Source organism: Ochotona princeps, chromosome 4 (assembly GCF_030435755.1).
Source record: "Ochotona princeps isolate mOchPri1 chromosome 4, mOchPri1.hap1, whole genome shotgun sequence".
Classification (NCBI taxonomy): domain Eukaryota; kingdom Metazoa; phylum Chordata; class Mammalia; order Lagomorpha; family Ochotonidae; genus Ochotona; species Ochotona princeps.
Window position 1 is genome coordinate 57,420,302 of NC_080835.1, and position 15,921 is coordinate 57,436,222.

A 15,921-nucleotide genomic window follows, 5' to 3' on the forward strand; every position below is an offset into this window, starting at 1 on the left:
TTTTTCTTTCTTCTTAAAAGATTCATTTATTTTCATTGGAAAGGCAGATGTACAGAGAGGAGGAGAGACAGACAGGAAGATCTTCCATCCACTGATTCACTCCTCAGTGGTCACAATGACTGGAGCTGAGCCAATCTGAAGCCAGGAGCTTTTTCCAGGTCTCTCATGTGGGTGCAGGGTCCCAAGGTTTTGGGCCATCCTTTACTGCTTTCCCAGGACACAAGCAGAGAGCTGCATGGGAAGTGGGGATGCTGGGATAGGAACCGGCGCCCATATGGGATTCCTGGCACATGCAAGGCAGGGACTTAAGCCACTAAGCCACTGTGCCAGGCCCAATAGAGGCTTTTCTTAAAAACTGCTATCAATTGGAAGCTTTCTCCAGAGATTTTGCAGGATACTACATATCCTGGGCAAGTCAGGACTAAACAGGTGGAATCTGATCCCTTCCTCACCAACTGCCTATACACCAGTGGCTCCCGGCATTCACAGCTTCAGTGGGACATAGTGTTTATAAAGCATCCTAACCTATTCTTGAGTCTCTTTACCACCCTCCTGGCACGCTGTTGGTGCATGATGGTAGTAGGACTAGTTGCTTTCATACATCTTTTCATGTAATTTTCACTTAATACAGTTTTACCATTTCATTTTCACTTATTCCTAGTCTTAAAGGTATGCATAGCTGACCCTCCACGTCTGCTGCTTCTTTGTCTTTAGGCTCAACCAACTGCAGATGGAAAATACTTAGGAAATATTGTGCCTGCATTCCATGTACAGACTTCTTCTCTTGGCCTTACTTCGTAACTCCTTACAATGTAACAATGAATTGCATTGTCTTGGGAGGTATAGCTACTCTAAAGATGATACAGTATATGAGAGGATGGGTGTTACATACATGCAAATACTGCACCATTTTATGTAAGGGATTGGAGTGTTTATGGATTTGATACCTCTCGGGTGGATCCAGTGGATGCCAAGGGATGACTTTCATTTCCTTCTTGGAAGAGTGTCAGAAATTAGGAAGAGTGAAGCCACTTGTTCAAAGTCATGTAGCTAGTAAGGGTGCTAGAATCAAAATCCAAACTCAGATCTATTTGCTTTCCTATGGCCACCAGCTTCTGTGTCCAAAGGATAGTGCATTTGTGCTCCATCTTTTAGCAAGAATCCATTGCATGCACTTTTCCCTGTGGTAGGTGTGGTTTGGGTGTGGCATGAAATGGGTTAATAATATTTAAATTACCCTCATTAATTAGGTGAGCCCAAAGTGCCAAGAGCTTACATAGCCTTTTTGTGCTTGTGTATAAATGGGAAAAACGTTGTCTACATATTTCTTATGTATGTTCATGTGCAAGGTTGTAGCATGGGGTGAGCCACATGTGAGAGAATTTCCAAAGGCTCATGGCAAATTGGAAATAAAAGATTTTGGTGTAAAAAACTTTGAAACTCACACATGCAAAGTTCATGAGAAATACATGTTATGAAAAACTAAGCATGTGTTTCAAACGATCCTTGTACCAAAATAATCATCTTTTCTTTTTATGTTATGGTGATTTCCTGGCGTATTCCCACATGCCTCCTGTGTGTGCTCTGGGTCTCCCTATTGGGCTCTGTTTTGGCTTCTGGGACAAAGCTGGCACGTGGGTCCCTAGGCTGCTTTCACAAGGGTATAATCAAGAGTGAGATGACTCAGGTCCACCCTGGTTCTTTTCGCTTCTTCTGCTGGGACTGGCTTCTTGCTGGGCTCCTACTTCTGTAGCTTTGAGGGCTTCAGGGAGAGACCTTGTAGGGGAGACTTGCAGTTCTCTTGAGCAGTTTTCTGTGCAAGGCTAGACATGGTGCTAGCACGTCTGACTGGCATGCACTGACTGGCATGATCCTCAGCCTAACCATTCTTGGCAAGCTTTGCTGCAACAGAGGTGCTGCTAACTGCCTTTTTTTTTTTTTTTTAAAAAAAGAACTATTACTTATTAATTTATTGCATTTGGAAGGAACAATTGGAGTTGTAATGAAGAGATCTTCCATTCAGTGGTTTATTCTCCAATTAATCATAAACAGATCGGCCTGGGCCAGGTCAAAGCCAGGAGCTAGGAACTCAATCCAGGTCTCCTACCTTGAGTGGCAGGAACCCAAGCACTTGAGTCATCACTTGCTTCTTCCCAGAGTGTGCATCAGAAAGAAGTTGGAATTGTAACAGAGCCAGGACTTGAATCCAGGAACTTTGATCTGGGATGCAGGTATCCCAAGTGGCATCATTTTTTAAAAAAGATTTATCCATTTGCATTGGAAAGTCAGATATACAGAGAGGAGAAGGAGACAGAAAGATCCTTTGTTTGCTGATTCACTTTCCAAGTGGCTGCAATGGCTGGAGCTGAGCCGATCTGAAACCAGGAGCCAGAAGCTTCCTTGGGGTCTCCCATGCGGGTGCAGTGTCCCAAGGCTTTGAGTCATCCTCAACTGCTTTCCCAGGCCACAAGCAGGGAGCTGGATGGGAAATGTGGCCACCAGGATTAGAACTGGTACCTACATGGGATCCTAGCATGTGTAAGGTGAGGACCTTAGCCACTACGCTACTGTGCTGGGCCCCCAAGTGGTATCTTAACCATTAGACTAAATGCCTGCTCCTGTAAAGGTCTTTTGAATGCACCACCACAGGTTTTGCTCTAAGACTACTTCCACAGGAGGGCCGAGGGACAATGGAAAGTTGAGTCTTTACTGCTGAGGCCTGAGATAGAGAATCAGCGGTCCTTCCCAGGATGGCCCATGGCACAATGGTCTCTATTCCATGTCATAGGCCGGGATTTGGTGGAGCTGGCTGCAGCCCTGGAGCAGGAGCTCTCCCACAGGCTGTGGGCAGAGGGCATTGCAGAAACCCATCTACTGTCATGGTTTCTCCTTTCTCTTTCATAGGTGCTGAATCTGGGTCTTCTAGGATAAGGTTGCTCCAGCCCAAGGTTTGAGGCAAGGTACAGGGCTAATTCTGAGAGGCAGCAGCTGGCAGGTAAGGTGGGTCCTGTGGTCAAGATGGAGGGGTTCGGCATAGAACCCTGTCACCTGGAGATTCTCAGAGCATGCCCCCTCAACCCTGAGAGAGGCGGGGCACGTCCTCTGTGACCTTATGGCACAGGACACCAGAATAGGCAGGAAATCAACAAAAATGTTTACAGTGGCTTTCTCTGGCAGCCAGGGTTACAGGTGATTTTTAATTGCTTATTTAACCTCTATTTTCTATTTCCATGATTTTCTGCACTAGATCAGTATGCTTTTCTTAGTGAGCAGGGGTCTGCAATAACTAAAGTCATGCTGTGCAGAGGTCTTTTTTTTTTTTTTTTTTTCAGATTTATTACATTGGGTCAGCAAAAGTAGCACAGGGAGTAAAAAGCTATCACTTGCAATGCTAGCATCCCAGATGGGAGCCAGTTTGTTGTTTCGGCTGCTCTACTTCTGATCTAGCTCCCTGCTAATGCACCTGGGAAAGTAGAAGAGAATGATTCCAGTGCCTGGTCCCCTGAAACCATATGGGAAGAAGCTTTCGGTTCCTGGCTTTGGCCTGGCACAGTCCCTTCTAGTGGGGTCATATGGGGAGTGGGCCAGTGAATAGATCTGTAACTCATGGAGAGATGGAAAGATAGAGAGATGGAGAGAGGAAGGAGGGGGAAGGGAGGGAGGTGGAGAGAGGGAGGAAGGAGGGAGGGAGAATGGGAGAGAGAGGGGGAAAGAGGGAGAGAAATGGAGGGAGAGAGAAAGGAATGGAGGGAAGAAGAGAGAGGGAGGTGGAGGGGGAGAAGGAGGGAGAAGGGAAAGTGGGAGAGAGGGGAGAGAGAGAAAGGGGGAGAGGGAGACAGACTCTTTCACATTGGCATTTACAGGCAAGTTCTACTTATAGTATAAGTTGTCAGTCACATTTCCAGGCCTTTCCAGCAAAATATTAATAGAGCAGTTCTAGTTTCTAAGTTAAACAGCAGGATCTTAGAGACCAATTTAGCCCTGGTCATCTTCATTAAATTTGTGGTTCATGATTACTTAGAATCCTGTCAGATTCTGAGTCAACCTTTTTAAAAAAGAGGTTTACTTATTTGGAAGGCAGAGTGACAAAGGGCAAGGGAGAGGCCGAGGGAGGGATCCCACACATCCAGGGATTCATTCACCAGACACTTTCAACAGCTGGGCCAGGGTTGAAGTCAAGAGCCTGGACTTCTATCCAGGTCTCCCAGGTGGGTGGCAGGTCCCCATGCACTTGAGCCATTAACTGCTGCTTTCCCAGGCACATTCTCAGGAAGCCGGATTGGAGAGGAGGAACCCAGACTCAACCCAGGCACTCCTACATGGGATGTAAGTGCCTCAAGGGGGTGCTTAACCCACGCTACCACAATACCAGTTGCCCGAGCCATCTTTTAAGGCAACAGGAAGATCCATTTCAGTCTGAATCTCATGGGCTGGGCATGTGTGCTAGCCTGATTTCTTGAGCACCTGTTGCTTTGATATATACTTTTTATCATAAGACTGTGACTGAAGAGTTTTATTCTCCTGACCTAACCACATTAGCAAGATTTAATTATAACATGCAAGATCCTTTCAGTGTGGTCTTGGAGTCTTACAGGTCAGACTTGAAGAGAAGTTTACTAATGAGTGTCTGGTGTGACTTGAATATCACTCTTCACCAGGTCTTGCACCAATGCCAGCTCCTAAAGCCCTGCTGGCTTCTCCTGTCAATCTCCCCAGGCACTCAGCACGTGGCTCTGTTCTAGAACTCCTCCCCTGGGCTGCAGAGCCATGGTGCAAGTTATCCTCCTCCCAGGTCAGTGGGCGCCCACGGTTAGGACATGTGTGTGGGTCAGATCACCTGGCTGGGAATCTTGATCCACACCACCTGGAGTCTGCCATCGCTGTCTACCAGCAGTGCCAGCAGCGTATCCCTGGAGGACTGGCTCTTGGTCACCAGCTGGCAGCAGGCAGATACACAGTAGGCGTGGGAAAAACACGCATGGAATGCACTGATCCGGAGCCAGCTTATTCCACTCACCAATCTCACTTAGGTATCTCCCCGGAGTTTCAGTCCCTAGGACAGAAAGAGGATTTCGGATGGAGGCCGGCAATTGTTAATTACTATTGGAGGTAGCCTGTGATGCATAATTAAATCGAGCCTGCAGAAGATACAATGAAAAGGCCCCACGCCTTTGAGATCTGGTTTTCATTTCATATGAGACGACCAAAACCAGTAATTTCCATTCCTCACGTTTTCCATTAGAAGGGCTGAATGTCTTAATTAAATGAACATCAAATAGAACAGCCAATTTGTATGACTCTGTCTCCTATTCATTCACTTCAGGACCTTCCAGAGCTTTGAGAACTGCCATGAGCTCCCTCTGCTGCTTGGTCAGTATGTGCAGTCCCACCAGACATGACTCTGTGTGTGTGTGGGGGGGGAGCGGGGATGCGGGGGTTGGTGGGGAACTGGGGAGGGGGCAGGGGGTTCTCTGCCCTGCCATGGAGCAGCCGAAGGCCTGCAAAGCGCAGGGGGCTGCTAGCTGCTTTCTGTTCTCTGCACTGAGCGGCTGGTCCTAGGACTGGTGACTGCTAGACAACCATTTAATTATGTTTGTCACGGCTTTAATTGGGGAAATGCACAAAGCACTGGCAAATTTCCTGTCTCTGACCAAGAGGAGTGCAGGGAGCAGTTGCTGTGGAAGGCCTTTGGAGGCAGCCAGTCTCCGCTTTGAGTCCAAGCTCTACTTGCTGGCAATGTTCTCAGTTCTGTTTTTCTCCTCTGCCACCAGGGGAGTGAAGAAAGGCAGGTTATAGGGTATGGCTTCTGGAAGCCTCTGCTTTCTCTAAGTGGGGATAATCACACCTAACTCAGGGACACAGGGAACACCAAAGGAGGGAACCTATGCATGCTTCTCCCAGAGCCTTCAGGCCCCAGGCCACTGGCTTTGTGCTTACACCCCCAGAACTGAGTATGCCTGGCAGGCGGTGCATGCTCAGGAATGTGTCTGAGCCATCACTGCTTGGCCAGCTCCTCCCTGCCTACGTGATTTCCGCTTGAACTTTACTCCTGCAGTTTTTCTGAGTTCCACCACATCTGCTCCTGTCTCCCAGACACACTGAGCTCCAACCACACCAGGGGTGCTCACGCCTGCTGTGCCTTTGCAAAGAGCGCTCCCTCCTCCGGCAGTGGCATGGCCAATTCTTTTCATCATCATGTTCCAGGTCAGTTCATGTGCCACTTCCCTGTGCGACCTTCCCTGACCCAACTTTCTAAGGCAGCCAGGCCCTCCCATCTCCTTACATAGCTTCCAGTTACTTAGTGCTTGCTCATGCGATTACTTGTTTGTTGTCTATCTCCTGCTGCCCCAGGAGGGCAGGGACCTTTTCTGAATTCTTAGTACCCAGCATGTAGAAATATTTAGTTATTTAGTGCATATTTGTTAAACAAATGGAAATAGCAGATACTACTACTAATTTTTTTAAGACTTAGATGAAGAACAACTATGAACTTCACCTGTTTAACCTTCCTCCCTCCAAATATGGAAGGGAACACTCAGTAATAGAGTACCTTATGTAACCTAGCACCAGGCTTAGCGCCATCTCCCAAGGTGGGCATTACTGTCAACATTTCACATATGGTAAAGAGGAGGTTTGAAGAGTGTAAACAGCTTGCCTAAATTCACACAGCTAGCAGAGGAGTAATACTGCAAATTCATGTATGTCTGACCTTAATGCACTCGTAGCCTACACATAAAATGATACTAATGCAAACCCAGACCTTCATGTTCTTCATTGTGACAGAAAAGAAATGGTGTTTAAAAGTTTCAAGGGATGGGACTGACATTGTGGCTTTGTGGGTAAAGCTACCACCTACAGCACTGGCATCCCATATAGGCTCCGGTTCAAGTCCTGGCTGCTCTGCTGCTGATCTAGTCCCTTGATAATGCACTTGAGAAAGCAGCAGAAGATGGTCCAAGTGCTTGGGCCCTGCATCCACGTGGGTGTGGCCCAACCCTGACTGTTGCGGCCCTTTGGGGAGTGAACCAGTAGATGGAAGACCTCTCTCTCTGAAACTGCCTTTCAGATAAGAAAAATAAATCTTAAACAAAATAAAGTTGCAAGGGGTTCAAAAAGATTGGCAACTTTCTCTTCCAGATGCTCTGCTTTGCTTCTGCTGTAACCTCCTGTGAAAATGTCTCTTCCCAACCCAGCCATGGGTTTGGGGGCTTTGGTAGAGAGGGCCAGATGAGTGGCTTTTAATTATCTCCTTCCACTGACTTTTCTTTACTCCGTTTTCCCAAAGCATCTCTGGAGCACAGTGAAAGAAAGTACATAAAAGATTCATACAGCTGCTGTGAACTTGGCTCTCAGAATAGGACTGTTAAAGGGTATCTCTGCACATATGTCAAGGTTTTCTACTTCACCCCTGACAGTTCATCTTGGGCCACTTTCTATGTACAGTTGAAGAGGAAAATGCCAAATTGCCATCTCTGCTGCTAAACTTTTGCTGACCTGAACTTGGAAAATAAAGGTCTGATTTTGATGACTTTGATCTGTGATTGTTTCAAACAAGACTGTCATCCACAAGGGGAACTGGACACTGCATCATATGTGAATATTAGAACTCCCAGCCCACACGCACCAATTGCCCTCTTGGCCTCAGGTCAACTGTGATGGATGACATCATTACATCCTTAGCCATTTCAAAACCATGGCTATGCCAGGGCACTTCTTTGTTTCTGCGTTGAAGCCTTACCCTTGCTGTCCAGTTACTGTAAAATTAAGTTCTAAATTCTAGCCTACAGGATTCCCAGGAGCTGGTCCATGCAGCCACTGTAGGCCTGACCTCTCTCATATGACCACACATCTGGCAAATCTGGGATTGAATTCTGGCCCTACCACTTACATGGACAGCCAGTCTTGGGCTGGTTCTTCTCTGCTTTCCCACTCACATCTACTCCCTGTCCTTCCTTCTTTCCAGACAGGCTGGCCCCCAGAGGCTGTATCACCTGGGAATACTTGTTGGCTTGCTTATGGTTGGGTTAAACCAATGAAGGCTCTTGGCAATGAGGAGATGGGCAATGATGGGCAATGAGGAGAGGTTTCTTTCACATCATTTGTCCTTTAGTGTCATGATTCCTGCAACAGCTATATCCACATATGATAGCAGCTCCCAACAGGCGGCTCTCCCTCATGATTATAGCTCCTCCTGGGCTTCAGCCACAACACCCTCCTCCCTGCCTTGCCCTTGAGCCTGGTGATGGCTGCTCACTTTTTTTTTAGTTCCTGGGTGCCTCAGCATCCTTTCTCAGTTTTCCTTTCTTTAACAAATTTATTACTGTTTTTTAAAATTTTGTTTTGTGACACAGTTTAACAGGCACTGACATATCCCATTCCTCTCCCCTTCCCACTGATTTCCCCTCTAGTTTTACAATGGGTGTCTTTCATGACATTCATAAGTCCATCATGTTGCCATTGAAGCATCTCCTGACAATGTAGGCATGGACAATGTCAGAGAGTCCAACTTCCTACTGTCAGGACATCTTCAGCCACTTCACTGGAAGTCCATCCTTGTTCTGTATGCATAGAAACATACTGCTGTCTGTCTCCACCTCTGAACATACCGGTTTCTGATACACTTCTGTTATTTATCCCCTTAAATACAGAGCCAGTGTACACAGTCCACAACGGGGAGAAAAATAGTACACTTTCATCAACATGAAGTTAATGAACATGCTTTCTCAGTTTCTACATCCATATCTTACATCCTTCATATGGCTTCATTTGAGAGATATTTTTGCTGAGTTTAATATCTGGGTGCCCAGTTTTTTTGTTTCTTTCAGTGCTTTTCTTTCCTTTTTAAAAATATTTTATTTTTATTGCAAAGTTAGATATAAAGAGAGGAGGACAGAGAGAGATGAAGAGAGACAGAGAGAAAGATCTTCCGTCCAATGATTCACTCCCCAAGTGACCGCAACGGCTGGTGCTGCAGCAACCCGAAGCCAGGATCCAGAAACTTCTTCCAGGCCTCCCACATGGGTGCAGGGTCCCAAGCCTTTGGGTCGTCCTCAACTGCCTTTCCAGGCCACATGTAGGGAACCGGATGGGAGGCAGAGTCGCCAGGATTCGAACCGGTGCCCATACGGGATCCCAGTGCATTCAAGGCGAGGACTTTAGCCACTATGCCACCGCATCGGGCCCTTTCAGCACTTTTCCAACTTGCTTGGTATCTAATGAGAAATACATTGTAATTTGTCCCTCTTTTTATGGTTGTTTTATAATTTTTGTCTTCCTTTCTACTCAGTGGTTTGAATTTGATATACTTAAGGTGTGTGTGTGTGTGTGTTTATTCCATTTGGTGTTTTCTAAGCTTTTTAGATATGTGGCTTGGTGTCCATTATTAATTATGGGTAATTTTCAGCTATAATTTCCTCAAATGTCTCTTCTATCCCATGTTCCCTCTCTTCCTGTAATTCCAATTACATGCATATTATAGTGCTTTATAGTATTCCATGGCTCTTGAATATAGCTCTGTTCTATATTTTTTCCCCTTTCCTCTTTTTGTTTTAGTTTGGGCAACTTTCACGGACCTGTCTTCTTTCTTCTGCTGTGTCAAGCTGTGTCATCAGAGTGATGAGCCCATCAAAGACATGCTTTATCTCTCTATCGGTGTTTTTTATTTCTATTATTGCCACTTGATTCTTTCTCATGGTTTCTATTTCTTTGCTGAAATTATCCATCTGATCTCATCCATTGTTCATTTTTTTCCCATTACAGCCTTTAATATAATTAGAGCTATTTTAAATTCCCTGAAAGACAGTTTCAATATCTGTGTGATAGCTGAATGGAGTTCTGACAATTCCTTTGTCACCCAGAAACGTGTTACTTTTCCTTGCCCTTTTTATGTTTAGTTGAGAGTGTGACATCTTGGGCAGCCCAGCAGAGACTGAAGAACAGGTTGGCACCTAGAAATAGGTTTGTGTTTCCTTCTGCTAGGTTTAGATGGAGGGAGTTTGAGTTCATCTAATTAGGATTAGGGTTGACTTTGAGGCTTCTATGTGTAACCTTGGTGCAGGCTTTCCCTTTTTCTAGTGTTCCTAGCATTGAGGGTGTGGGAGTGGTTAGCCAGAAGGTTTTCACGCTGGTTTTCCCAACGTCCACTCCATTCTCAGCTTTAGAGCCTCTTTGGGTCTCTTCCCATGCTCTGAACCCTGTCATCTCAGCAACAGGCTGTGGTGATGGTGACAGGAGAGTTCTCAGTGGTTCTGAAGAGGCCTCCATCTTAGGCTCCCATGTGTGGTCACTTCCAGACTCCCGTTCCTTCTCAGACAGCTGTTCTGAGCCTGTGGCTATTTCTGCTGTCCTCCCAACAGTAGTTCCTTCTACTTTTCAACCTTTATTTCATAGAATAGGGATTCCCCAGTGTCTAAGCAAGACAGTGTGAGTTGTCCTCTTAATGGATCAAAGCTTTATTCACAGGTGCTAAAGTGAGATGTGGCTAGAGACAGAGCATGCTGGCACCTGTGCCACCCTCTCAGGAGGTGGTGGTCCTGCTCTTAGGTCCAACATGCAGGACACTTTCTGAAATACTCTTTTCTGTGGGGAAGCTCCTGGTTACATCTGGGGAAATACATGCTGAAGAGGATGTGGACTTTCCCTGTTTCTGTAGCCTCCAAGGACTTCCTAGATTCCTATCAGCCTTCACATATCTACCAACTTGGCTGGCTGAAGTCTTTGACCAGTGGAATATGGGTCTGCTCGCAGAAGCCCTGTTCACACCTTGTCTCTCTCTGCAGGAGCCATTTTTCCTTGGGTTTGGGTCTGTCAATTGTCCAAGGACCTCAGGGAAGGCATTTATGGAGAACCCATGGGTTTTTCCTTTGTCTAACTTTCAGCATAAGGTTGGGATGGTTTTCCTTCTATCTCCAAGCAAGAGTTAGAAGCCAACTCTTTCCATTTGAACTACTGCATTTGAATTCCAGTTGCTGCCTGGAACACTCATAGTGTTGGGGCTTGGATTCAATCTAGCATTCTCACTGTAGCACACTTTTCCCTCCCCTCCTTATCTCCCTTCCTTCTCGAATTTACATTTCATTCATAAAATATTTACTGAGCACCTACAAAGTGGCAATCCCTCAGCTTGATACAGAAATAAATTAGTAAGGGCCTCTCAGTAGTTACGTGAGTGTAATTCTAATGGATTGTCACTGGGCATCCCGGGGGGCCAGAGCCACCTCTCCCCTATGCAACCAAGGGAAGCTTGTGGTTCAGGGCCACCCAGCAACTCAGTTTCGGAACCTGCATAGGGTTTTGTAAGCATTTCTACTTGCAGTGTTCGTTTAGTTTTCTGCGTCCTCATAACAGCGTAGGTAGCAAGTGTGTGGGGAGCACCTCATCCAACCCCAAGCCTGGAGTCCATGCTATCATACACTGAAGATAGACGAATGGTACTTTCCCTTTTGCTCCCAATGTAAGTTGAGCCACTTGACCTTGGCCCATTCTGCAAGCCATTTTCCAGCCTATCCTGGGTATTTTCAGGGATCTGGCTTCTTTCCTGGCCCTCCTGGCCTTGGTCCCTGTTTCCGGGCTTCTCTCTAGCCACAGAGTCCTACCTATTCAAGGAAAACTTAGTTCTGCTTCTGTGATGTGCTTACCTATAAAACCTCCCACACCCAAACAATGTGGTTGCTGTTCCTGGTATTGCCACTACCAGTGCTGAAATAACAATGGCAGGGACAGTTTCCTTTTAAATACGTAAGCTGAGTCAGAAAGGTGCACTTGTCATTGTGCCTCTGAAGCAGATGCCTACAACACAAGTAAGTCACAGAGAACAAAGGGACCCATGCCAGCGCAGCAGAAAGAACATGGGTGTGTGGTACAGTTCTGCTGCATGCTTACAAGGTGGTCTGAAGCTTATTAAGCTCATCTTTCCATATCATGGAAGTAAAAACAAAAACAAAAATAAAAAACAAACAACAACAACAGCAACAACAAAAACACGGGTGGAAATTCCTGCCACTTGCTGTGAAGCTTAAATGGGAAACGGCATTTCTCCTGGGTTCTATCAGAAAGTAGATTTCTGGAATTCTAGATGTACTGGTATAAAGAGTGATCACACAGACGCTTTCTTGGGGCCAAATTGTGTTGAAGAGGGAAAAGCTGCTGCCTGCCATGTTGGTGTCCCTTCTGGATGCTGGTTCAAGTCCTGGTTGCTGCACTTCTGATCCAACTCCCTGCTAATGACCTGGGAAAGCCCACAGAAGATAGCCAGAGTGTTTGGGCCCCTACACTCATGTGGGAGATTCAGATGGAGTTGTAGTCTCCTGTATTCAGCCTGGCTCAGTGCTGGCTGTTCCAGCCATACGGGGTGTGAATCAGCAGGTGGAAGATCTCTCTTATTCTTTCTCTGTCTCTCCCTTTCTCTAAGTATGCCTTTCAAATAAACAAATAAATACACAAACAAATCTTATTTTTTTTCTTTCTTCATGAAACACCAACCATGGCCAAATGTCTCAATAAGGAAAGCGAGTGAAAAGGCTTTCTGGTGGAGAGTTGGGGAGTGGTGGTGGGTCTCGGGGCGGAGGAAGGTGACAGTTGCAGTGAAGTGTAAGCAATTGGTCTGGGATCTGAAGCAATGACCTTGGGAACTAATTGAGTGCACAGACTTGCTCTTGCAAAGAAAACTCTGTATCGGCTAAATAATGTATACGAGATTCCACCGGGGCAATGAGGAAAATTGAATTATTTAGCGTATTTCCATCTCAATGAGTTAATCAAGATAATTGCTGTTTTCCTGAATCTTGGTCTTTTCTTCGTAATTAACAGGGACCTTGTTGGGAGAGAGGAATTTAGGCAGTGAACTTTGTACAAACTGCTGTGACAGTTTTTGTGAAAAATTACATTTAAAAGTCAATTACAGATCTTTCTCCTCTGGATTCTTGGACTGTGAGAAACGGATGCTTGATCAAGCTTGAGAAAAACTCCAGGGCTCAAGGATATGAGTTCATTTGGGATTAACGAACTCGGCAGGGAGGGGAGGGGGCAGCATCTCTGATGTGGCAGAATTGTGAGCTGTCCAGCAGCCAGTCTTGGGTTGTGACTCCTAGTCTGCCATGTTTCCCACGTGCCCTTCTGAGCCTCAGCTTCTATTTCTGTGAAATGGGCACTATGTCCCACCTACTGGAGCTGCTGGGAGACCCCAGGGCCATGAAGTGGTTCCTAGCACACAGCTGGTGTTCAGCAAGGTCAGTTCTGGACCCATCTCCTACATACTTGTCCAATGGTACTTATTCAGCTGTCTCAGTTTTCCAGAACATGCCAAAGAACTCAAAAAAAGTTTTTAAAAACTGGCCTACATTCAGACAGACCTCGAAAAACAACACATGCTGGCGTGGATGTGGGGAGAAAGGCACCCTCCTTCACTGCTAGTGGGAGTGTAGGCTAGTACAACCACTGTGGAAATCAGTATGGAGAGTGCTTGGAAAATTGCAAATAAACCTGCCATATGACCCAGCAATCCCGCTCTTAGGAATATACCCAAAAGGAGTGAAATCTGCATATGAGAAGGGGATCTGTAATCCTATATTTACAGCAGCACAATCTACAATAGCAATGTCATGGAAACAAAACAGATGTGCGTCCAAGGAAGAGTGGTTAAAGAAACTGTGGTACATCTACTCTATGGAATATTATTCAGCTATTAAGAAGAATGATATTATTCTATTTAAAACCAGGTGGTCCCAACTAGAAGCCATTATGCTCAGTGAAATGAGTCAATCACAAAAGAACAAATACCATATATTCTCTCTCATATAAGGAGGCCAACATGGAAAGTGTAACTCCAACAGTCCAATCTATACTGTTTTTTTTTTTCCGGTGATTGTCTGTTTGCTCTTTTGGCTGGATCTCATATGTTTTGATGTTTTTATGTCAGTTTGTTTGCTTCCAAATAATCTCTATTCTCTAGTAGAATTCATCCAGTGCTCATGAAGTATATGATGGCATCACATTTCCCAAAAAGACTTCTGTGTTTCCTTTTAGTTAAGCATGTGTTGCCTACTCAGTGGCACATTATTTTAGCAGGGTGCTACAATTTGTTGTTGTTATTGTGATCGATGTGGCTGTTCTGAAATGTCAATCCGAAAAACAGTAATATTATCTCAACCCCAAACAGCCTGTATCTCATGCAATAAGATATTGTGAAGTAACCAGTGATATGAGGCAGATTGTTTATGATCTACATCAAAGAATTGTAAAACCTAATGTACTTGTAAGACCCCATGATACTTGGAAATGGGGAGGGAGAGCAGAGAAATCTTATATCACCCTAGAAGGTGTGAGGAAGACGGGAAATATAACCTATCAGGATCATAACTGGTATCTCAGACAACAGACTCAAATTAGCATTAGACAATAGCAAAACTACAAAGGCAAATGGGGGAATCAGGAGTAATCCTAACAACCTCTTAACAGGACGTCATGCGCATAGAGCAGGGAGGGGTCCCCAGAGTGGAGCAGGCGGACAGGAGGAGGCTTTTATCCAAAACCTGAAGACTCCTAGATCCTCACCAAGGACTATCAGTATGAGCACCGAGGACTACATCCCTACTGCCAAGGAGACCACGGGGAAATGGAGTGCCTTCAGAGACCAAGAACTCTGAGGTCACCCACCCCCAATTGGATCTACCACATGGGATGGAAGAAGCCCAAATCCTGCCTTGCAGGATCCAAGGTCATTGGAACAACCAGGATCCCTGAGCGGTCTGCAGAAACAGAAGAACAGTTAACTTTCTTCGGGACTAGGGAGAGGAGCTTTCTCTGGTCCTTGTCTGCTTCCAATTTTGGGTCCCCACTCCCTCTCGTAATAACCATCAGGAGCGCTCCAGAAACCCCTCAAAACAAACAAACAAACAAACAAAACTAGAATAATAGACAGAGAACAACAAGGAAAGCTTAGAAACAGACAGGAAATGGTCAGCAGGGATACACTTATAACTCACTGGGTGGGACACAAAGATTAGTTACTCCTCACTGGGGTATGGAAGATTTCTCTGCACACCCCTCCTACACATGCTCACCTAAACTGTTGACATATATCCTGTTAGAATTATAGAGTTAGACCACCTGAAAAACAGCCAGGTTCAGCGAAAACGTGCTTCAATGCTATAAACTGCTAAATACTAAAATTAAAATAGGCATGAGACAGCTGAATAGCAATCTAAGCCATTTTAAGGTGTATAGAACACGGTTGAATACAAACCAAAATTGAAATGTCTATGAAGAAGTCACAGGTTGTGGTTGAGAACCTGCATTTTCCTATTAACATATTGGTTAATTAACACCATGTCAATTAATGCCACAATGTTGTAAATGGTTGGAAATATTATGTTGGGGCTTTTAATTGATTGGGATGATACTCTGCCAGCTCTACCTTCAGACCAGAGATGGTCTCCCCAAGAAACCATTGAACTTACCAGGACAATAAGATGCTGGACTTTATGCTTGGTAAATTCCTCCAATGAAAGAATGTCAACTGAATTTGAACTATGGAAAGGCAACAAGGTGGAGCAATCCGCCGTGGGGGGAGGGTGTGGGGAGGGGCAGGGGTAATCCCAGTGCATAAAAAATGTATCACATAATGCAATGTAATTAATTTAAAAAAATGAAATGCAATAAAAATATATTTAAAAAAATAAAAATTTCAAGTTCAGAAGCCATTACAAAGCCCACTCAGTAAGATATCTTATGGAGGAGTACTTCTGATACATATAGTACATTTTGGCTAGGGATGACTGTAATAAGCCATAATTGTGGTTCTCTGATCACACCACTTAAGCAGCCCTGTTCCAGGGTGGGTATTTGAGTTAGAGGTTAAGACACCTGCATCCCACATGAGAGTGCTGGGTTTGAGTCCTCACTGTATTCCTGCCAACATACACT

At 45.3% G+C, this 15,921-nt stretch overlaps 1 protein-coding gene across 1 annotated transcript in view; it reads right to left on the minus strand.

Annotated features, from left to right (window-relative positions):
* The window catches only part of TENM4 (teneurin transmembrane protein 4), a 686,631-nt gene that overhangs the window by 21,156 nt on the left and 649,554 nt on the right, over nt 1–15,921 (minus strand).